We start from the raw sequence: 24910 nt of genomic DNA, 5'->3' as shown, positions 1-24910 counted from the left end.
ATTTGCAAACCCTTACATAAGCATGGGCCCTGTAACTAAGGCTACTGTGACTGTTATCGAACTTGCTTTATGGGTTGATAAGGTGAGGAATTCATGGATTTTTAACTTCCTTTGGACGGCGGGTACATGGATTCAGGGATACCACACACTAAATGCATGTTTTTGGGATTACTTTAATAATGGCACCTACTGTGAGGGAATAACACCAGGGGAAATTTTCTCCCAACCCCTCACCCAAAATTTTGGGTCTACCCCACCAGTTGTTGAAGGGTTCAGATTTCCTCTGAATGCTAATGATATCGTACAGTGTCTGGTGTTACTGATAGGCTTGTCCTATTCAACATTAAGAGATAAGGGGGGATTGAGCTGGATAACAGCTCTGATACCTACTCCAGGAAATAGGGATGCTGCCACAGAGCCTGACCCTGCCCCAGAGACTAGGGATGCGGCCACAGAGACTGACCCTGCCCCAGAGACTAGGGATGCTGCCACAGAGCCTGACCCTGCCCCAAAGACTAGGGATGCTGCCCCAGAGCCTGACCCTGCTCCACAGCCCATCTCAGAAAGAAACCACCCGGAGTGGGTGGGGCTTCTAGTGAAGCAGATGAGTGAGATGGGCCAGATGATGAAGGAGTACCTCTCCCCAGCTGGTGAGAAGCCCTGCCATAAAGGGGGAGAATCCAGTGATGCTGTAGTGGAACCCATAGGTGTTACATCTGCCCAGGGTCCAGCTGAATTGCAAGGGCACTCACAGCCAACAGCAGTCGCCCCTGTAGAAACTAGGAAGTCTAAAATGAAAGCAAGGCACCTAGACAAAGAGGACCAGAGAGGAGGGCCCTCACAACCAGCAGGGGAGCCAGAGGTTGAAATCATCACTGAGTCCCTGTCTTATGAAAATCTCCACAGTCTGCAGAAAGATATTGCACGACAGGGCCGGGAGGCTTTGACAACTTGGTTACTTCGGGTCTGGGACCTTATGGGTACAGGTGTGCACTTGGATGGTACAGAGGCAAGGAATTTGGGATCCTTGTCGCAGGACTCAGGTGTGGACCAAATATTCGTAAGGGAACCAGGCCCACTTCCCCTCTGGGAGCGGCTTTTAATGAGTGTAAGAGAGAGGTTTGTCAACAAAGAAAGAATGCAGGAGTACCATAATAGAATGCATTGGAAAACCGTTGAGGAAGAGATTCAACAGCTGAGAGAGGTGGCGGTACTGGAGGTACTCTTTGGGAGGGATGGACAGCATGACAATAACCCTGACAAGGTCAGGTGTACAGGTCACATGCTGTGGAACCTGGCAAACCGAGGGCCATCTCAATACACCACCTTCATTGCAATGATTAATGCTGATGAGCACCGAGAAACAGTGAACTCTGTTGCTAACAAGCTTAGGGATTTTCACAGTATGATGAATGGTGTAGTGCAGGCCCAGGTTTCTTCCGTGGTCCAGGAGATGAGGGGGATGAGGGAGGAGATGAAGGAGGTGAGGGGGATGAGAGGTGACATAAGTGAGATGAGGGAGGAGATCAGGAAGATCAAGGCAGCACCAGTGCGAGCCTCATACCCCAAGGTTACAACCCCGCGCCCCTCAACTAGTGGAAGAGGGTACACCCCACGAGCTGACCTATGGTTTTTCCTGCGTGACCATGGGGAAGACATGGGAAAATGGGATGGGAAACCCACTTCTGTCTTGGCAGCACGAGTGCGTCAACTCAAGGAGGGAAATGCTAACCGAGGGAGCTACACTAAAGTGAAGGCAGCCTCAACCTCCCATGACCAAGGTGCTGAGCATTACAGAAGGGAGGATGATCTGTCAGACCCACTTGAAGGAACCTCCACTATGTATGTTCAGGAAAGGAATAATAGCCAGGGCTAGAGGGGCCCTGCCTCTAGCCAGGGAGAGGCACGGGATAACAGAGTCTATTGGATGGTGTGGGTCCGATGGCCTGGCACATCAGAACCACAAGAATACAGGGTATTAGTTGATACTGGTTCACAATGCACTCTAATACCATCAGAACATGTGGGGGAAGAGCGTGTTTCCATTGTTGGGGTGATGGGGGGATCACAGGAATTATCTTTGTTGGAAGCTGAGGTGAGCCTGACAGGAGAGGGGTGGCAGAAACATCCGATTGTAACTGGCCCAGAGGCACCGCGCATTTTAGGCATAGATTTTCTCAGGAGTGGCTACTACAAAGGGATACAGGTGGGCTTTTGGAATAGCTGCTGTAGTGGCAGAGGACATTAAGCAGCTGAACACCTTGCCTGGACTGTCAGAAAACCCATCTGCTGTGGGACTCCTGAAGGTGGAAGAGCAACAAGTGCCAATTGCCACCTCAACAGTTCACCGCCGGCAGTACCGGACGAATCGAGATGCCGTGATCCCCATCCACAAGATGATCCGTGAGCTGGAGAGCCAAGGGGTGGTCAGCAAAACCCACTCACCCTTCAACAGCCCCATCTGGCCCGTGCGCAAGTCTGATGGAGAATGGAGATTGACTGTGGACTATTGTGCGTTGAACGAAGTGACTCCACCGCTGAGCACTGCCGTACCGGACATGCTGGAACTCCAGTACGAGTTGGAGTCCAAGGCAGCAAGGTGGTATGCCACCATTGACATTGCCAACGCATTTTTCTTCATTCCCCTGGCAGCAGAGTGCAGGCCTCAGTTTGCCTTTACATGGAGGGGCGTGCAGTACACGTGGAATCGTCTGCCCCAGGGGTGGAAACACAGCCCCACCATCTGTCATGGATTGATCCAGGCTGCACTGGGAAAGGGTGAGGCTCCAGAACACCTGCAATATATAGATGATATCATTGTGTGGGGGAACACGGCAGTGGAGGTATTTGAGAAAGGAGAAAAGATCATACAGATTCTGCTGAGAGCCGGCTTTGCCATTAAAAAGAGCAAAGTCAAAGGACCTGCCCGAGAGATCCAGTTCCTGGGAGTAAAGTGGCAAGATGGACGGTGCCAGATCCCCGCTGAGGTCATCAATAAGATCACCGCAATGTCTCCACCAACCAGCAAGAAGGAAACACAAGCTTTCCTAGGTACCATAGGCTTTTGGAGAATGCACATTCCTGAGTACAGCCAGATTGTGAGCCCTCTCTACCTGGTCACCCGTAAGAAGAACGATTTCCACTGGGGTGCTGAGCAACAGCAAACCTTTGCCCAGATCAAGCAGGAGATCGCTCATGCAGTGGCCCTTGGCCCAGTCAGGACGGGACCAGAGGTAAAGAATGTGCTTTATTCCGCAGCCAGGAACCATGGCTTGTCCTGGAGCCTTTGGCAGAAGGTGCCTGGGGAGACTCGAGGCCGACCTCTGGGATTCTGGAGCCGGAGCTACAGAGGGTCTGAAGCCAACTACACTCCCACAGAGAAGGAGATCTTGGCTGCCTATGAAGGAGTCCAAGCTGCCTCAGAGGTGATTGGGACGGAAGCACAACTCCTCCTGGCACCCCGACTACCAGTGCTGGGGTGGATGTTCAAGGGAAAGGTTCCCTCTACCCACCACGCCACCGACGCCACATGGAGCAAGTGGATTGCCCTCATCACGCAACGCACCCGCATCAGAAACCCAAATCGCCCTGGGATTTTGGAGCTAATTACGAACTGGCCAGAAGGTGAAAATTTTGGTCTCGCCGATGACAAGGAGCAAGAACAAGTGAGCCGCGCTGAGGAAGCTCCACCGTATAACCAACTGCCAGCAGATGAAACATGCTACACTCTTTTCACCGACGGCTCCTGCCGCGTCGTGGGGATGAACTGGAAGTGGAAAGCAGCCGTATGGAGCCCCACACGACAGGTTGCACAAGCTACTGAAGGAGAAGGTGGATCAAGTCAATTTGCTGAACTCAAAGCTGTTCAGCTGGCCCTGGACATTGCTGAAAGAGAGAAGTGGCCAAAGCTCTACCTTTATACTGACTCATGGATGGTAGCCAATGCTCCGTGGGGTTGGCTGGAAAGGTGGAAAAAGGCAAACTGGCAACGTAGGGGAAAACCAATCTGGGCTGCCGACGACTGGAAGGACATTGCCACCCGGGTAGAGAAGCTACCTGTGAAAGTTCGTCATGTGGATGCCCATGTCCCCAAGAGTCGGGCTAAAGAGGAGCACCGACACAACGAGCCGGTTGATCAGGCCTCAAAGATAGAGGTGTCACAAATAGACCTGGATTGGCAACACAAGGGAGAATTGTTCCTGGCTCTATGGGCCCATGATGCCTCAGGTCATCAGGGCAGAGATGCCACGTATAAGTGGGCACGAGACCGAGGGGTGGATCTAACCATGGACAGTATCTCTCAAGTCATCCATGACTGTGATACGTGCGCTGCCATCAAACAGGCCAAGGAGTGAAGCCCCTCTGGTATGGCGGGCGTTGGTCCAAATATAAGTACGGGGAGGCCTGGCAGATTGACTACATCACACTGCCTCAGACCCGCCAAGGCAAGCGCTATGTGCTGACCATGGTGGAAGCCACCACCGGCTGGTTGGAGACCTACCCTGTGCCCCACGCCACTGCTCAGAACACCATCCTGGGCCTTGAGAAACAGGTCCTTTGGAGGCATGGCACCCCTGAGAGAATTGAGTCGAACAACGGGACTCATTTCAAGAACAGCCTCATAAACAGCTGGGCTAAGGAACACGGCATTGAGTGGGTGTACCATATCCCCTACCATGCACCAGCAGCTGGGAAGGTCGAACGGTGCAATGGCCTGCTTAAAACCACCTTGAAGGCACTTGGTGGGGGGACTTTCAAGAACTGGGAAAGTAATCTGCCAAAGGCCACATGGTTAGTGAATACCCGAGGTTCCACTAACTGAGCAGGCCCTGCCCAATCTGAGCTCTTGGGAACACCAGATGGGGATAAGGTTCCAGTGGTACACATGAAAGGTATGCTAGGGAAAACTGTTTGGGTGAACTCTGCCTCCAGCAAAGACAATCCTGTCCGTGGGGAGGTTTTTGCTCAAGGAACAGGTTGTACCTGGTGGGTGATGCAAAAGGATGGAGAAACCGGATGCATACCCCAAGGAGACCTTGTTCTAGGGTGAACTACCTATGATACTGTGTCTGTAACTGCATGTATGTATGTAATTTAAAGGTTCTAATTTAATGTAGTATGTTAACATGGAAAAAATTTGGGGTGGATAATGTTGTGGGTTGGCGAGGTTTAGAAATTTTTCCCATTATTATGTTAAGCTAGCCGGGATGGCTCTCCTATTAGCCGTTAAGAGCTGGAGACAAAGGACTAGCTGAAGCAACCTGATGGCTCCATTAGGGAAAGGTGGAGTCCTGCTTTTGTTTTCAGCAAGTAAGAGGACACTGGGGGTAGGAGAACTCTTACAACTCGCCGGCCGAACTTGAGGAGAGAGGTTCCTTTTCTCCTGTTGGGATCAGGCTTCTTGGATTTGGACTGCTAAAGCTTCCTGCTTCCTCTGAACAACTGGGAACTGGGACGCCCACGGTGAGCAGAGTTCCTTCCTCACCCTTTCTCCCACCTGGGGCGGTGAGGCCACCTGGCCCCCTCCCCTGCCCCTGCAGCAGCCGCGACTGAGAAGCCGCCTGCCCTGCTCCATCGGAGAGCCATCGGTGACTGAAAAAGGGACTGGGACTGAATTCCGTTCTGTTCTGTCACTGTTTTTTTTCTTTCATATAGCTGATGCTGTTTTTGTCTTATAAATATATCAGTAAAGAACTGTTATTCCCAACCTATACCTTTTTTGTGCCTGAGAGTTCCTGAATTTCCTTTTCCTGGTAATACTGTCCCTTTAAACCGGGACGCTGCCAGAGAGGGATACTGTTGAGGTAGGGAGCTGGTAAACACACTGGTGTGCCTGTGTGGGTGTTGGGCTGATCTGTGAGTTGGAAAATTTGCAGGAGGACTTAGGGCAGGTAAAGTTTTACTCACTTCCATTCCTGCTTCCCTGGAAACTTGGTGGCAGTCCTTTCACTCAGTGATAAACTCTGCAATCCTGGAGTGCAAGGGGCCTTCCTCAGCCTCCCAGGCTTGGAGGTGTTTCTTTGTGTACTGCCTGCTTCCTTGCCCACTTTTTGTACAAAACTGATGTACCCTCCTGAACCAATACCATGTATTTGCCTCTTCGACTTGGCTATGAAAAGGAAGGAGCAGTGACTTGTGCTTCAGCTAGTGTGTTTTGTGGGCTAGAGGTGCAAGTGTGCTCTTCCAGATTGTCTGATGGTAAATGCTGGGCAGCCAAAAAGACTTTTGTCCTCCTGAATCTGCCCTCTGACTCTCACTTTAGCTGTTGAGCTCAGCAGCTGTCAGAACAAACATTGAAGCAAGCTCAACAGTAAGGATGCAGCCATGCAGGTTTTAGTACAGTGCTTATGCATGACTTACGTTATTTAGCTAATTGAAGAAATGCTCTGGGCTGCATGGCAGAATTGTGGCCTAAATATTACTGTGCAACATATCTCTGCTAGGAGACTGACAGATGCCTCCTTGGTGTAACAGAATCGGCTTTACAGATTGTTGATTGTGCTCCCTGGATCACAGAGCAGTAAACACTGTTCTATCTCACCAGTCAGTAGCCTTTATTGTAATTCTTGTGTTTTCTCTTTTGCCTATACAACTTCAGCTGGCATTTGGGGGCTCTACATGCCAAATCCTGCTCCCTGGTATCAGTTTATGAAACTAGAGATATTTTTATTTACTTATAATTAAAAAGGAATCATTGCAGTATTTTAACACTTTTGTTCTGTATGCTGTTATTTCTATGTATGTGAGTGATAGCTACATGGAAAAAACAATTTTTTTTTTGCCTGTGCTCAAAGCAAATACAGTAATTTCATGATTATAAGGGGCACCCTTTTGACTAAAATTTTCCCCTGAACCCGGAAGTGCACCTTATAGTCCGGTGCGCCTTATCTGATGTACAAAGTTGCGACATTTGCCACCTCAGAAGTGCGAGCCAGCAACAGTCCCCAGCGGAGCAGAGCCCGCTGGGCGGCAGCAGCATCAGGCCAGCACCGGGCCGGGGCGAGCCCGGTGGCATCGGGGCAGCAGCTGCACGGGGGAGGGAAAGGGCGGTGGTGCAGCCCGGGCAGGGGGTCAAAGCCGCCGGCATCGGGGAGGTGGCCCTGCGGGGCGGGCCCACTGGCATCGGGGTGGCCGCCGTGCCGGTGGGGGGAAAGCCCCCGGAATCGGGGTGGTCGCTGCACAGAGGGGGCCCGCCGGCATTGGGGAGGTAGCCCCGCAGGGTGGGCCTGCCGGCATCGGGGCGGCTGCTGCATGGGGGGGAAAAGCCGCCGGCATCAGGGCATCCCATACATGGGGCGGGCCCGCTGGCATCGGGGCAGTGGTGGCGTGGAGCGAGCCTGCCAGCATTGGGTCACCCGGAGCACCAGGGAACTCCCGGAGCAACGGGGCCCCGGGGACGCTGCACAGAGCAGTGGCGGACATAGCCCGGCCCCAGGGATGCTCCACGGAGCAGAAACCGGCATGCCGCGGCTCCGGGGACGCTGCATGGAGCGGCAGCAGGCATAGCCCCGCCCTGGGGATGCTCCACGGAGCGGCGGCGGATATAGCCTGGCCCCGGGGACGGTGCATGGAGCGGCGGCGGACCTGGGCACCCATGGCTGCCGGGTTGAGGTGAGGTCTTGGCCAGTAACCGCGTGGGGGGAGCTGGGGGCGGAGCCTCGTTGCAAAAAAAAAGTGCGCCTTATAGTCCAGTGCACCTTATGGTCGTGAAATTACTGTACTTATGGAGGTAGATTAGTTCCATCTTTGTATTTTTTAGTCTACATCTTTACATTTGTATAACTAGCTTATGTTTAAAGGACAGATTAAGAATGAGAGTTTAAATATCAAATTCAACCTCATATTTACCATGTACTCTTAAGGAATTTGCACAGTAAGTTGCAAAAACAGCAGATGTAGGAGAGCTGAACTTTGAATTATCTTGTTTCTATCGTGAAGGTCTGGAGTGAAGTGCTAAAACTCTCGGTAGAATAATGCCAAGTATATTAGCCACACTCTAACAGATTTTAAAATAACCTGCTAAGCAAATCCACTGTTGTTGGCATTTTTCTGACTGGAGACAGCCAACAGGAAATGTGTGGAACAAGAGAGTGTTATAGATCTTTGTCTATTGCACAGCAAGAACCTGAAATAATTTCCATGTTCAAATTTGCTTTCAAAAACCCACAGGTCTGAAAAGAGGGGATATGTTCTTTTCTGTTATATGATAGGCTTGCTTTACAGAGCTCAGGAAATCAGTTTTTGTTCCAGATATGGAATTTAAAGCCTCTCTAGAGAGAGTGCCATAGCCCAGGATGCTGTCTGTATCACTTGCTGAAGAGATGCAATCGTGCTCAAAAAGGGGGACTTTTTGTATATTCCCTTTAAATGCCGTGCTTTTCACTATTAGAAATTGAGCATCATCAATACTTTCCATTGCTACCCTTTCGCTGACCTGTTTCTAAAGCAAGACATAGCTGGATAGTAAGGGATTTGTCCCTGACATGCCAAGGGTGCAACAAACACAGATTTGAGCATCAGAGTGCATTTATGAATAAGCATGATTCTTGACTGTGAAATAAATTCAGACCTGTCCTCACATGTGTGACATGTTTCTACACAGTCTTGCAGATTGGATAAATATGCTGTGGAGATTTCAATGTTGAAAAGAAAGACAGTGTTCAACTTAAATAGCTGAAAAATCTTTCAGGATTATCTGGCTTCTAGGTGTTTAATTGCTGCCAAAATTACTCTTTCAAATTCTCAGCTACCTGATGGATATCGTCCTTTAGATAATGAATAACAAAAGAACATTGAACACACACATAAATATGTCTAGGATAAAAATATATATTTTAAAACTTGTACTTCACATGTGTATGTACTTATCAAGAGGTTAGAATTGGCAGAAAAAATTGTGTTGGAGATCACTTTTTGGCTTTAGAAAATGATTTATTTATTGTAGTGACAGCCATGAAAATACAACCTCAGTGGGTAAAGAGGTCATCATGTTAATGTCATCACTGTCATCATCAGTAATAACAAAGTGTTACTACATTAAAATAACTCTATTTTACTTACATTAAGATAGCTAATAAAATTCAAGATCCCTGATTTTATTACAGTCTGCCTTGCTAATGCTTCTATACTATGTATATAATGTAGGTATTGTACTATTTGTTATCAGATACTAAGAGGAATCTGCATTTTTCAAGAGCAAACCTCAAAGCACTGTATGATGATTAGCTCACTGTAATTGATTTTGAAATATATTGAAAACATAAACCCTTCACCTTGTGTTCAGTTGATAGTCTTTTGCCCTGAATGATGTTTGCTGGTACTGGCAGCTGCCCAAGTACATTTGCATTTACTGTGGCATCAGTTAGTGTGGTATCCTTTATAACATTAATCTCTTTTGCACTATACTTGACAATACAAAAAGAATCACAAGAATGTTGTTATACATAACCGTATCACTAACCAGGCTAAGCAATAGTATAACCAAGATGGCTATTTTATTTGTTCAGTTTGAATTTTATTCAGAGGGGCTGAAATGCCCCCTCAGTCAGTTTGCAGCTGACCTCATGTTGGGCAGGAGTGTTGATCTACTGGAGGGTAGGGAAGATCTGCAGAAGGATCTGGACAGGTTGGGTTGATGGGGTGAGACAAATTAGGTGAGGTTCAACGAAGTCAAGTGCCAGGTCCTGCCCCTGGGTCACAACAACCCCAGGCAGCCCTACAGGCTGGGAGTAGGGTGACAGGAAAGTTGCTTTGTAGAGAAAGACCAGGGCGTTCTGGTCAACAGCAGCTGAGGATGAGCCAGTGTGTGCCCAGGTGGCCAAGAAGGCCAATGGCATCCTGGGCTGTACCAGCAATGGTGTGACCAGCAGGAGCAGGGCAGGGATTGTCCCCCTGTACTTGGCACTGCTGAGATCACCCCTCAAATCCTGTGTCCCGTTCTGGATGCCTCACTGCAAGAAAGATAGTGAGGGTCTGGAGTGTGTCCAGAGAAGGGCAATGGAGCTGGGGAAGAGCCTAGAGGGTGAGGAGCAGCTGAGGAGGTTGGGAATGTTTAGCCTGGAGAAAAGGAGGCTCAGGGGAATCCTCATCACTCTCTACAGTTGCCTGAAACGAACGTGCAGCCAGGTGAAGGTCAGCCTATTCTCACAAGCAAGCAGTGACAGGGCAAATGGATGCAGCCTAAAGCTGGGCCACAGGAGGTTTAGACTGGACTTCAGGAATATTTTTTCACAGAAGGAGTGACTGGGCATTGGAATGGGCTTCCCAGGGAGATGGTTGAGTTGCTGTCTCTGAAGGTGTTTAAGTAAAGACTGGATGTGTCACTCTGTGCCATGGTCTAGTTCACAAGGTAGCGTTTGGTCAAAGGTTAGACTTGATGATCCCAGAGATCTCCTGTTTAATTGATTCTGTGATTTTGTTATCTCTGACAATGGGCTCAGTTGTACCAAACTTCAAAAGTAAATCACTTTTGGGTCATTCAACCTTCACTATTGTTTTCTCATGCTCTTTTGCTCAAGTGCTAGGTGTAGCTGAAAGCAAACAGGATGACCTTTGAGGCAGTACAGTACAGCCACAGTATACTACAGCAGTCTTCTGTTTCATTCAAAGATCAGAAGTTGCTGACTTCAACAGCAACTACTTTCTACTGAAAAAAAGAAAACTTTGAATTTCCCTACCTTAATATTTTGGTTTTTAATATTTACTTAAAATGCAATGGTTTGTTTAAAGGAAGGTCTTAGGGAACTCAAGGGTATCTCAAAAGACCACCAGAAATATAGTTCTAAGTAGTAAAACCAAAACAGAATTCACATTTTTTCTCAAGTGCACTGAGTCCAATCCAGTTTAGACTACCTGAATTAACAATGTTTTAATGAAAAGGAATCCAGAAAAATATATAAATAAATAAAGCACACTAAAACATGAAGCCACAAAATCATATACCATCAAAGAGTCTGGGTTTCCTTTTTTTTAGTTTCATTTTTTAATTACAGTATATGGACTGTCATATGAGCAAAACAATTTTCGAAATACATAGGTACATAAATCATTTTTTTGCTTACCTAGAGCTGTGGAAAGTCAGTCAGTATCTATCTTGCCAACATCCACAGCGGAAGGTTAGGATGTTCCTCAGTTTTAAGAATTAGTGGGTTGAGGCATCCATATAAAATTGCTCTCTCTGCTGACAGATACTCTACTACCTTTTTTTCATATTTTGAAGTAATATTTTTAAACAAATGGCTTATTTATTTTTTCACCAAAAAGAAGATAAATATGGAATTGCAAAGGCAAGAGGAAAAGCTAGGACTACTTCGATTTTCTTGGAAATGCTTAAAACAATCTATAGAAGAGAACAGACTAAGCTTTCAAGAATTTTTTTTTCTTAAATTATATGAATAAATCCAAATGCTAGCTGAAAAACTTTTTATTCTGACAAACTGAAAAAGTCATGAACTGATTACAGTGAATACTTTCACCTTGAAATAGCAACACTATCTTCTAAAGTAAGTTTTTCCTACTTGTCACATAATGACTTGTTGTTTTAAGACCCATAGGCTTAATTCATGGATCAGACCTACTTTGGAAGTGAATAGCTGATACTTAACAAAAGTCTTGGTTATTACTGGAGAGAAGCTGTCTAGTGGTCTTCTAGATTTTGTTTGGAGTGCAAATAGGTATTGCTACTTATGCAGACTATTATCCTGTCATCTTTTTTCCATGGATAATAAACTGTATCTTAAAGAAAGAGCCAAGATTAAAGAATGATATTCCCTCCTGAGCAGCAGAATCAGCATTGTTCTGTTTTATGCAGTCTTACAAAACTTATGATTTTAATGGAAACCAACATTTCTGATGTACTTGTGAAAGGAAAATCAGGTATTTAATCATGTTTTCTGAACACTGTTAGGAGTTCAACTGGGTCTAAGTTGGGGTGGCATGAGGTAAAATCAGCATACACAATCTGTAAATTACCTAATTATATACATTCAGTTCTCAGTAATGTTGCAAGTGTGATATTTTTTTCCCCCTTCATACTGAGATGCCTGCTACAACTGAAGAACAGGGTTATTGCTCTAAAGGTCAAGTCAGTCAACATGTAATATTTAGCTCTCTGCAAAACTTGGATTAGCAGAAGTAGAGAAAATGAATAAAGTCTTGGGCTTGTCTTTATGATGTTTAAAAAAAAAGTACAGTAATTTCACAATTATAAGGCACACCCTTTTGACTAAAATTTTGGCCTGAACCTGGAAGTGCACTTATAGTCTGGTGCGCCTTATATATGGGCAAAGTTAGGAAATTTGCCAACCCGGAAGTGTGAGCTGCGAGAGGAGCTGGCAGGACTGTGGCAGCCGGGTGGGGGTGGGGCTGCTCCTGCCAGGCGAAGGCGGGCCCGTGGGGCCGCAGGGCCGGGGGGCTGTGGCAGTCAGGTGGAGGTGGGGCCACAGCCAGCAGCGGCATGGGGAGAGCAGGCGGCAGATCCTCGCTGCAAAAAAAAAGTGCGCCTTATAGTCCGGTATGCCTTATATATGGGCAAAGTTCGGAAATTTGCCGACACCCGGAAGTGCGCCTTATAATCCGGTGGGCCTTATAGTTGTGAAATTACTTCTTATCTCCATAGTTTGCAATAATAAGCCACATACAGGCTTGTTATTAAAAAAAATCTGTGTATCATTACTAGGCAAGGGACAGAATTACTACACCACTGTGGAAGATAAAATATGTTGAAGGAAACCATATCCTTCTTCCTAGAGCCCTGTCATATTGGTCTTTTTTTGGGTTGGCAGTTCTAGAATTCAATTAGAATATTTATGGGCCTCCAGATTAGTAGCTCAATTCATTTTCATTTCAAAAATGATTTGTAAAAATAATTTTTCTGATTAAAAGGGATAAGTTGAAATATTATAGGAAAGACTGGCATTGAATTATTTTTTTCAAACACATTGAAAATGTGGGTGTTGAAAATGGGCTTTTTTTGGAGGGGGTATTTTTTTGGTTTCTTTATTTAGTTTTTTTTTTCACTAATTAATTCTTTCCCTGATTCTGAAATTCAATAGATGTTTGCAAGACACTCATATAGCATATAGTCTCCTCTGTGGCTGGTAGACATTGGATGTCCATGCTGTATGTAAGTTACTTATCACTTTTGAATGTCAACCACTTTGACAAAGTTAGTTTTTCTGTCTAAAATGAGAGATATACCTTGGTTTTGGACAACAAGAATTGCCTCCTTCCTTGAGCATGAGCTAACGTGGTAAGTATATGCTTCTCTAGGTATTTAAAGTCGAGATGGCACAAGAGTCTCTAACTAAGCATATTAAAAAATATGTAGAGACTTGGTATTTTTTAGAACAGAATTTCAACAAGAAAAGGAGCTGATTTTTGTGCCTTTTCCTATACTATCTTTTGTACAAGTTGACAAAGTATAGGTTTTCAAGACTTAGATCAAATTCTTCAGTTTGTATCACTGTATGACTCAGAAAAACTCATGTGTGTTAGCAAAAACAAAAACCCAAGATTGCACATTTGTTTCTCTATGGTCAGAAGTTGTATTCCCACCTTTCAGAAGACCGGAATGCTTACCATAGCTGTAGAAAAAGGGAGCTTTTTCCATGGGTTGTGCTAGAGAGTTGATAGGGAGAATAATGGAATCATGGTATGGTTTTAATTTCACGGGACTTTAAAGATCATCTAGGTCCAGTCCCACTTCCATGGAGAGGGACATCTTTCACTAGAGCATATTTCTCAGAGATCCCAAGCCTGAAACATTAACAGAGACAGAGTATCCACAGATTTTCCAGGCAACCACTTCCACTGCCTCAAAACTCTCACAGTAAAGAATTGCTTTCTAATATGTAATCTAAACTTACTATTTTTCTGTTTGAATCCATTCTTCCTTGTCCTGTCATTACATGGTCTTGTAAAAAGTATCTCTGCATCTTTCTTGTAGGCTTCCTTCAGGTACTGGAAGGCCATAATTAGGTCACCCCACAATCTACTCTCAAAGGGTAACCAATCCCAATTCTCTTGGACTTTCCTCATAAAAGATGTGCTCCTTCCCTCTTATTAACTTGATGGCACTCATCTGGAGTCTCTCCAGCAGTTCCATGTCTTTCCTGTACTGGGACCCCAGAGCTGGATGCAGGGTTCCAGCTGGGTCTCACAGAGCAGAGCAGAGGGGCAGAATCCCCTCCCTCCCCTGCTGCCCACGCTGCTATGGATGTAGCCCAGGACACGTTTGGCTTTCTGGGCTGGGAGTGCCCATGGCTGGGTCATGTCCAGCCTCTCACCCACAGCACCCCCAAGTCCTTCTCACAGGGCTGCTCTGATCTGTTCATCCCCAGCCTGTGCTGATATCAAAGACTGCTCTGACCCAGGTGCAGCACCTGGAACTTGGTCTTGTTAAACCTGATGAGATTCCCATGGGCCCACATGCCAAAGTTTTCCAGGTCCCTCTGGATGACATTCCATCTTTCAGGTGTGTCAATTGCACCACTCAGCTTGGTGTAGACTAAAAATTTTCTGAAGGTGCACTTGATCCTGAAGTCCGTGTCATTGCTGGAGATATTGAATAACTGGTCCCAGTAGAGGCCCCTGACGGACACCACTTGTCACTGATACCCACTGGGACCCTTAGCAATTGACCCTCCAGAGACAACTGCCCAACCAATTTCTGTTCTACCAGTCTACCCATCAAATCCACCTCTCCCCAGTTTATAAAGAAGATTGTTGTGGGGAATTGTGTCAAGGGTTTAACAGAAGTCCAGATAAATGATGTATGTAGACCTTTTCTTGTTCACTGACATTGTCACCATATCAGTGTACGTAGTATAGGAATTTTTTATGACACCATAAGTAAGCAAGGCCAGAAGGGCTTGCTTAACACTGCCATGCATAATCTTTACAGTAGTAATTAGACAACTGCAACGGGGAACATGGTGAAATAACCTAGAAAATGAAATGTCAGCAATTTGATTATTCTTTCATTCTAGGCTGAGTAAAGTTTATGATGGTAAATATATTTAGTAGAAAAAAATCACTCAGTCTAAAATAATTTCTTTTAAAGGAGATTTTCAGTCTAAATTATTGACAATATTAGTGTAAAGTTTATGTGAAAATATGTGTTTTAAAATAGAGACATTAAAATTATGTAGAGTAACTGAGTGATTAAATGAAAACTTTGGATTTCTACTGGGTTGCTGGCCATGAGGTCAACCTAACAGAACATGTACAATGAAAAAATGCAGCAAAGGATCACAAGAAGGTGTGTGTTCAAGACAAGAAAATGGAAATCAATGTTTGTACATTTATACTGCAGGCATTTTCACTTGTTTATCTGCTTTATTATTAATTCTGATGGACAGTAGGATAGAAGCGCCCTTGTGTTGAAACCTGACCTTTAACAAAGTGGTAGAAAACACATGACTTTGGTAGAAATATCTAAACAAATAAATAGAGAAATGTACATACCTTTATGCCTATTGCTCTCAATACTGCTGGAATGCAACTACAGTAACACTGTAGTATCAGACAAGAAGCATCTCTGCATAATAATGAAAAAGAGCTCTTGTGGGAAAAATTGCAGGCCACTTGAAAAAAATCCAAAACAAAATTTAAAAAAAGGAGACCAGATGGTTACTATAAGTCTGCTGAACCTACAGGCACTTAACACTTTCAGCAATGTATGCACATCTTTTAGCTCCTGGTGCATCATCTAGTGATATGTGCTGGGCATATCTGCACCAAGTGGCCTCAAAAACCAAATTTTTCCTTATAGTTGTCTTCATTTTCCAGACAGTCTTCTTATTAACAACAAACAAACAAATGAATGAAGAAATTAATTTCAAGTACTCAAGGATGCTAGTGTCTACATAATATTTTTCTTTAAACTTGAAAATTTTTTCTACTGTTTGTTTCTCTAGAACCTAAACTAACTGTATGTTTTTATAATGTTATACATAGAGAACTTTTAAGCAGTATTCAGCTAGCTAGAAATGACATTATATAATTGAACTTCTCAGAACTCATAAATTTCCCATACTTACTGAAGTACTAACAAAATAGCTGTGTTTAAAATAAATTATGATAATTATTTATTGTAAATCTCAAAAATCTCTCAAGGTAATGTGCTTTTTCAAAACCAGTAATTTTGCAGACTTTGTAAAGGTTGGTTTTCAATGTTATGAATAGCAAAAATTTTCAGCTGGAGGAAAGCGGTTTGAAATGCCAGAATCCCTCACCAGATTTCTGAAATGAGTCCCAGCCCTTCTGAGGTGTTGACATGTTCTGGTTCTGAAGGTACATATTCTCACAGTTCTGAGGACCAAAGGGATTTATCATTTCCATGAAAGTATCTCAGAATAAAGTTTCAAGATGTTCTCTGTGACAGAAGTCACTTATTTACACTTCAGTATTTTAATGGTATTCACAAAACAGTATCCTACTTCAAAAGAAAGAGTGCAGGCTAACAAGATTCTGTACTGTTTCAAGTGGATGGGACATAAGAAATAGTGTCTCTGCAGGGAAGAAATGGAGTCTCTCCAGCAAACAGATACAGCAGGGAAGAAAGCAAAAAATAGTTCAATGTTTGACATATAAGAACACTTTTGTCTTTCTTTAGCCAAGCGTTTTTCTGCATATTCTGTTCTTCAAACACTGGACTTCACCTTTTAAATCCACAACATGATGCACAAGTATTTTAGAGAGTGTTTTATGCATGAAAATACACTAAAATAATATTAAATTTGTGATTTTATGTCTGTAAGAATTTAAAAATCTGTAGAAAATTTGTTAAATGTCTTGTTTCTTTCAGTCAGTTTTTCTGTCAGCAGATGATTCTTTGCTTCATCTATAATTCTTCTTTTAGACTTTAACAGAAGTGGTACGTAAAATGGAATGCTTGGGCAAATTCACCTTATTGCAAGACACTTTGAACATCAGGGTCAATTATCACATTCACATTCCTGGTCAATCATCATAATTAAACAGAATATTTCAGATTCTCTATGTTTGTACACTGGTATTGACATAAAATTTCTAAAGAAACTCTGGCTATTACATTTTGTTCTGATTTCCCAGGCAGACCTGCAGCCTGAAATTTGTTTCTATTCAGATTCATCAGTGTAGGTTATCAATGCCCATTGTAGTATTCAGTATATTTAAATTTAGTTTACTTGCAGGAAATCTGTATTCTCACTTATATCACAATCTAGAGTACTAGTGTAGAAAGGGATGCTTCTTAAATTGCTGAAGCACATCTCCACTTGTTTACAATTTACTTCAGGTGAATCTTGCATTAGACTTAGCATGCAAGCTATAAGGATTTCTTTCACTATGCTTTCACGGACTGAGGACTGAGAATCCACCTTTGAAAAAAAAATTTTTTTAATCTAGAAAGCACTAAAATAAAAACATAACAAAAACCAAACCAAGTACCAAAACCACCACCCAGTGCATCAGACTAACTTTTAAATTTATTTAGTTATTGATTTACTTATTTAAAATCAGTGGGCAAATCTACACATGCATGAGATGTGCATGTTGAATCTGACATACCGAGAGATCACTCCTCATGTTGGTACCATTCGTGAATGATAAATGATATACCAGTTGGCTTTTTTGTGGAAGACATGTGGCTTCATCAGAGGAGCTAGTGTGCATTTATCTGGAACAAAACAACCACACAGTTTTCAGCTCTGGGTGTCACCGTGCTGATGTTTGCCTGTATCTGTGTGATCCTACACGAGACACAAACAAATGAGAAAAACCTCTCCTTCTTGAGAGACACTTAATGAACGCCCCCTCAGATTTACATGAGCCCTGAGGCAAGGGACGTGACTCTCCCTGAGGGATCTTTCAGTCTGGTTCAAGCCAATTATTTTTTCAAATTGCTTTCAGTCACCTTTTATGATGTCTGCATTTTCTATGATTCAGAAATTATCCAGACTCACAATATAAGGCATATTCACTGCTTTCCTTCATGAAAGAAAAAAGCTATAGGACTGAAAAAAAATTATTTGTAAAATGGATTTTAAAAACCCCAAAACTTAAGTATCTGGAATCAGACCCACTTACATTTCCAGAAAAAATTATTTTATAATTGACCCCTAGGCTTAACTTCAAGGAAGATTCAAATATTTTAATACAAAAACCATTAAAAGATTCCTATGTGGCAGAACAGAGCCATTGGGGAATTTCTTCTAAATGAGATTTCATCATTTAGTTTGTCATGTATCAAGTGAGGCAGTAATTTTGTTGTAGAAATCTTGAAAATATGTATGACTTAATTCATAAACTTTGTACTTTCAATTTTTCCTTTTTGCATTTTTAACTAAAACCCTCCCTCTGTGTGCATGTGGGGATTTTTATGACAGTATTTTTTATTAAGACCTTGTATGTAGCATTGCTTTAATTATATAAAATGATCATGTCTAAAGAACATATTTATGTGTGTGCAGTTTTTAAAATATGTCTCCAAGATTAACTGGCTTTCCCACCTGCTGTTCAAGTGACTGCAAAAGATCAAGAGCTATGTAATCTGGAGAGTTCATGGAAATGAAGGAAAAAATTCTGAAAAGGGCAAACACAATCTGCTTAAAAGCATACTTCAGTTTCTCTTTCTAAAATTAGATATACGCAGTAAAAAAAAAAAAAGGAGAACAAATTGGCAAAGAATCTGGCCAAAAGTGAATAAAAAAAAAAAAAAAACAGCAAGAGAAATCTCTGTACTCTATTACCTGTTGCTTTAACTCGAATACTCTCATTATAGAGTTAGTTGAGCCCCTTTCCAAAGTATTGAAGGTAACATTAATTAGAAGGTTCAAAGCCACAGGCATGTGGCACCATGTTCTGAATTGTAGTGGTATAAACTGAGCAAAATTTTGTTGGTTGTAAAGACTGTTCTTCTGGAAGAAATATCTACAATACATCTTAAAATGTAACATTATAAAACATTAGGGAAGACATTTCTTGTCCCTAAATGATGAGTTTTCACAGAGGAAAGACTGTAATTTCATGTTGTTAAACTAAATAGGGATTGAAGTGGTTTATTGATTTATTAATGACATGTAATTAACTGACAATCAATGAGCTATACAGAGATCAGTGTCCGTGATGCAACTCATAAATCATACTCTGCGACCCCTTCAGAAAATGCTGATAAACATCCCCAGACTCTGAGCACCCCTCTGTTACTAATCCCAGGAAGTGCAATCCCTGCAGTCTCTCTGGAGAAGCCCCAGGTGCTGGAGGCTCTGCCCTCCTGAGATCCCTGGCTGCCCACCCTCAGGGCTGGAGCCGCCAGGAGAGCTCCCAGCCGCAGCCCAGCACGGACCCTCCTCTTGGGCAGCAGCCAGGGCAGAGACAGGAGCAGAGGCTGCTCACAGCACCCCTGGAGGGCACAGCCCAGGACACCGCTGGGTAACCTGTGTGTGTCCAGCTGAGCCCTGATGGCATCTGCTCCTGCAGCCCCATCCCTTCTGCTCCTGCAGCCCCATCCCTTCTGCTCCTGCAGCCCCATCTTTCTGCCTCTGCAGTCCTTGGGTTTCTTCTGGACCTCTCTTTAGGCTGATTATTTTACTGCAAAAACCTCTTTTCCATGACTGCTTAATATGATTGCTGATTTTCATTGCAGTTGCCATGTTTTGGCAAGCACCCTCTCAAATAGTTTCAAGTGCATCATTAACACGCGCTGGTATGTTCAAATTTGACCTCATGTAGTTTTCCAGAGGAAGGTCTGAGAAACACCCTCACAACAGCTAGCTCTATCTAAAGCAATTGAGGAAAAGTATATGCTATAACTAATTATCTACACCTCAGATCTTAAACTGGTGAAGAAAGATTGCTATGGAAAAACATGAGATTTCAAAAAAAATGAAAAAGAGCTAAGAGAAGAAAATCAACCTGACTATACTATGCTACCTTTCAACTGCTCATTTTTATTTCCTAAGATTAATACCTAACGTATTTCCTAGATTAATACCTGTCTTTCAGAATGAGTTAGCTGCTTTCTGATGCCATTCTGTGAAACAAGTCACACAGTGGAAAGCTCTCTTCCTAGAGGCATTATGTTTGAACTTACCTCTGCACAGAAGTAAAGAGATTTTGTCAGTCAGCCATGTTATAAACTCTGGCTGTTTTTGGTTCCTCTTTGATATGCAGGATCTTCACCATGGCTCATGCCAATGCAAATCCTTCTAGTGACTTCTTTACTCAACAATCTCCTTCTAAACATCCAGTCAGGGAAAAAAATGTTTGTGTTCTGTTAGATCTTTTTTTTTTTAAGTCACACTTTTTCTTGGTCTTGAAACACATAAAGGAAGTACTTTTCCAGCTTAAACTGTAAGTAATTTGTTCGGTCACATCTTCCTTTGGTTTTTGTGTGCAGAAGGGAGCAAAGCAATTAACCTCTTTTATTATATTACTGATGTATTTGCATTATCCTTCCTTGAGTAACAGTCTATATAAATTAATACTTATATTTATTATTTTAATTCAAAGGTTATGGTGTTCTTCTCCTTAGAAAATGATAGTGTTAAATTCTCTCATTCTCTGCTTTACTGGCATAAGGATATATCAGTGATCAGTGACTTTGTGCAAAGTTAATCTGAGTTTTTAAAACTAATTAAATTTCCTGTGTAGTTTCTTATGAGACTCAGGTTTGCAGAAGAAATATAACTAAAGAAACACTGTTAGTGTGAGAAAATAAAATCCTGTAGGTACCAAGTGTTTCTACATGGCTTATTTTATAAGATTTGCTTGTATTCCAACAGGATGCCATCACAGTGGAAATTAAAATTCCTGAAAACTGAGTCACTGAGTTTCCCTCAATGTGTCTCAATTACAGAACTAGCTTCTGCTATATGAGTCTGATCTACTGTGAAAATGAACAAATTATTCAGTTGCTCCAGAAATGCCTCATTTATTAACCATATTGAGAAATTCAAATGGGTGAATCATGAGTTTGACTTCATCACTTTTCCTTGAATCTGATTACAAGTCCCTCTGTGTCATGTTTTCATGTAGCTTAAAAAGGTATAAGATACATTTCATTTTGAAGTAATTCTAATTCTGCCTGGGTTACATCAGTTATGCTAGGAAAGGATTGTTGGTTTCCCTTTTTTTTTCTGATGTGTAAGAGAGAAAAAGAGAAAATGCATGTGCCTGTCTTTCACTGGCTGAAAAATAGCTCCCTTGTTCTTCTGCCTTAGTGTCTCTCTATAACAAGCTGAAGATTGGGTCAAGGTTTGCTAGTACTTGCTTCAGCATGCCTGCTTCCTGCTTGCAAATCGGTAGGACAAAGAGCAACTGCGTAAGTGAAAGTGGAGAGGATTTTTTCTGGTGGTAGAAAACATTGATTTTATGGCTAACTGCCTTCACAGCAACAGTGCTTAATGCTACTGTGATAGCTCTGTGGAGTGGATTGAGGGTCTGAGTAGCATCTCATGGGACTCAGAAAGAGTCTGCAGCTATCAATATTTCGTTAAGACCAGACACACTGTTATTGCTTGGTAGCTGCCACTTGAACTTATTTATATCTCCTCAGGAATTGCCATGAGTGTTTTGACTTCAGGTACAAGTGTCTTTCATAGCTGCAGATGATTGTCCTGGAGGCTGAACTTATGCTCTGACACAAGAAGTATTGACATAGGAAGGATCAGAACGGGGTTCTCATGTGGGTTTTCCACTCCACGTTTTAGTGTTTAGTCATATAAAAAAAACGGAAAACAGAAGGAATTTTTTTTTTGCTTTTTGTTTCTATTGCTACCAGCATGCACCCCACATCTAAGCAGGCAAAAGTGTGTTTCTACTGGTGAAACTTGAAGAAGCTTTCAGGGTTGGCTGAAAAGGCTCCATAGAGCTCTCAGCAAAACAAAGGAGGGAAAGTTTCCTATTATCTCAGATCTCTTGTAGTCTGAGGTAGGCACGGACTCTATACATGTCTTTGCCTGAGTTAAAATGGCTTCCAGTAAGCTTAACTTCAATTTTACCTGCAAGACTTATTATTTCCCAACACGGATATCAGAGGCTAGATTGGTATGCCCCTCACAGGAGGTGAATATTCAATTGCAACCTTTTGAATACGCATTTGAATATTTGATAGTACTGATACAAGATTCTGAGGCCAGTAAGTCTTTAGGGCATAGGTATTTTTACTTTCAAGCAGCAGTGACCAGACACTCCGATCTCCTTCACGGTCCAGTCTTTACACTGAGGTTCTTCATCTCATAACAGAAACTTCAGCACAGGATGATTCTTGAAGGAAAGGCAATTTTATCATCTCATTTGGCCGTGACTTGTGGATTCAGCCCAACAACACCCTGAAATTGTTAATGCCTTGCTGTCTTTAGCTCTTATCTGAGGGGAAAATAATTTCTGTGCAATGTAAACCCAGCTGCATTGCATATTAAGAGTAAGGAAAATCTTCCCAGCATATGTACGCTGAATAATGCTAGCCTCAGTTAGGACACCCAGATAGGAGTGCTAGCAAAATGCCCATCCCTGTAATTCACAATTTGCAAAGCATGGTAAAATATAATTACTAATGTAGCAAAGAGTTTTTACGAATCCTCTCCAGAAGTGTCAGAGGTTTTTGTATTGCTTTCTTCTCTCTTTGCGGTCCTGGGAAGTTGAAGAAATTGAAGTCTTATTAAGTGGATGAAATAAAGCATGACATTAATTTAGGAACAAACTTCCCAAATACTAAAAATCTAGTAAACACAACAGTAATGAAAGTCACCTGTTAACAGAAGAAAGATCTTTACCTACCAGTCATTTTACTTTAACTTCTCAGCTTGTTGGAGAATTTTTTGGCATATATTCCTGTCCATATGTGCACTTGTTTATGATACCATTTGCAAAGTCCTTAGTATACAGATGGTACAAAATAAAGTGAATAAAAATTAATAGATTCCTATTACTTTATTTTCTTTAATTCTCTTTTTATTACAAAATCCATTTTGTTTCTGTCTAGAAAGAATTTAGACATCAGAAGAATGCTTAGCAACTATTAAATGTAGATTGCAGCCTGAGTGCTAAAGCAAAGTAAGTCTATTCAGTTTTATAGCTTTTCAATTTAATGAAAATTGGTGCCAGATTGCTTAATCAAGGATATGTCATTGTTTGTGCAAATCATTTCATATGAAACTATCAACAGTTTCTCACAGTTTTGTTTGTAGAAAACATAAAAGCTTCAATAAAGCACAACCTTTGCAATATCAGGAGTTCATTGCAGAAAAGTATCACCCTGTTTGATGTCATTTTACAAGGAATGGATCATTACATTTCAGGTGAACTTAATGACACATGTGGCAGAAGCATTCTGCAGGTATTAAGTATATCTGACAAAATACAAATCTAGTTTCAGAAAACACAACTGTAGTTTGAAGCTCATTGTGAGAGTGTTTGCAGCTGTGAGCACTTTATAAAAGGTGATCTTTATGTTCCTCAATAATCTTAGTCTACCATTAAGATGTCCATCAAACTTCTGAAGCAGAAAGCCAGCAAATGTTTAAATTACAGGCTTTTGGTAATTTACATTGACCTCCTAGGCATTAGGTGAATTATTAAGTAAAAAACATAAATTGCTGCACCCTTAAAACCTTTGATGACCAGGCTGGATAATGATGAGTTCTCAGAGAGTGGTTCAGTTGCATATAAAATATAATAAACAGGACAGCCGAAAGTACACATAATTCAGAAAAAACATTGATCAAAAAAAAAAAGCAATGCCTTGTGTTGGCCTCTTCAGCTTGACAACTTCTTTTCAGTGTGGTAGAAAGTAGATTCAAGCACAAAAAAATTTCAGAATATCTATGGAGTCTAAGAAACATCAAATGAAGGTAAAAGAAATACCATATACAAAGTTGGAATATGATGAACTGAGATGAAAATGTCAAAATCAGTATAATCTAAAGCTCCACATGTAGCATCAGATGTGTTTTATTATGCTCTTGTATTCACATAGACACCTGAGAAGTTTTCACTGCTGCACAAGTGAAGCATGTTCCCTATTTTGTATTAATAACTATAAAAGTATTACCAATATGGTTCAAAGAGAATAAACAGCATGTCTTTAACAGCTCCTAAGCATTGCCCAATATTGGTCTCAAAAACTCAAACCTAGAGCTAGATAGTATTTTACTTCCCAATAAAGGAAGCTATTGTTAATAGTCTAATCGGAGATAGCAGTCACCTCTTCTTTAATTAGACTCAGGTTTTGTAAGCATTTGAAAAGATTTCCATATTTGAAAGAATTTCTCAAGAGATAATGGATTCCCTTATTTCTTAGTTTATTGACTAAAAAGCTTTTTCTTGAATCCTGCAGAAATGGCTATCTATCCTAATAAAAGGATGCGTCCTTTCTTCTAAACATACCTGAGAACATGAGCACAAATCATATATAGATGCTCTGTGAACAGTCAATTTTTCAAAAAAAGAAATTTGGACAATACTGTGATTAAGAGAAAAATGAAGTATACTGTCACTACAAGCATTTTCAAACTGTTTCCAAATGCTAAATTTAGATTTGGATTTGATAAACCTTTATTGTGTTTTTCAAAGTATATGTATTCTGAATTGCGAGCTAGTCCAACAAATATACCATAAATTGTATCTAAAGGGGATTCTCGGGTTCCTCTCTGCATTGCACCTATTTGTAACTGACACTGGCCTTGGGTTTTTACATTGCTAGTTTGGAACAAAGATCAATATGAAATTTCAAGGTTGTAGCTGAAATTTAAGTCCCTGTTGCTCATAGTTTAATAAAAGGCAATTACTTACATAAAGGCAAAGATTAAGAGTTTCTAGGCCCTACTCTGAGTTTATCAAATGTGCAAAACATCATGCAGTGCAAAGTTATAATTTGTCTGTTTTAATTTCACTGACAGTATGAGTCTGCATGCATACCTGCAAATAT

The sequence above is a fragment of the Catharus ustulatus genome, chromosome Z, assembly GCF_009819885.2.
Source record: "Catharus ustulatus isolate bCatUst1 chromosome Z, bCatUst1.pri.v2, whole genome shotgun sequence".
Classification (NCBI taxonomy): Eukaryota; Metazoa; Chordata; class Aves; order Passeriformes; family Turdidae; genus Catharus; species Catharus ustulatus.
This window is presented reverse-complemented; position numbering follows the sequence as displayed.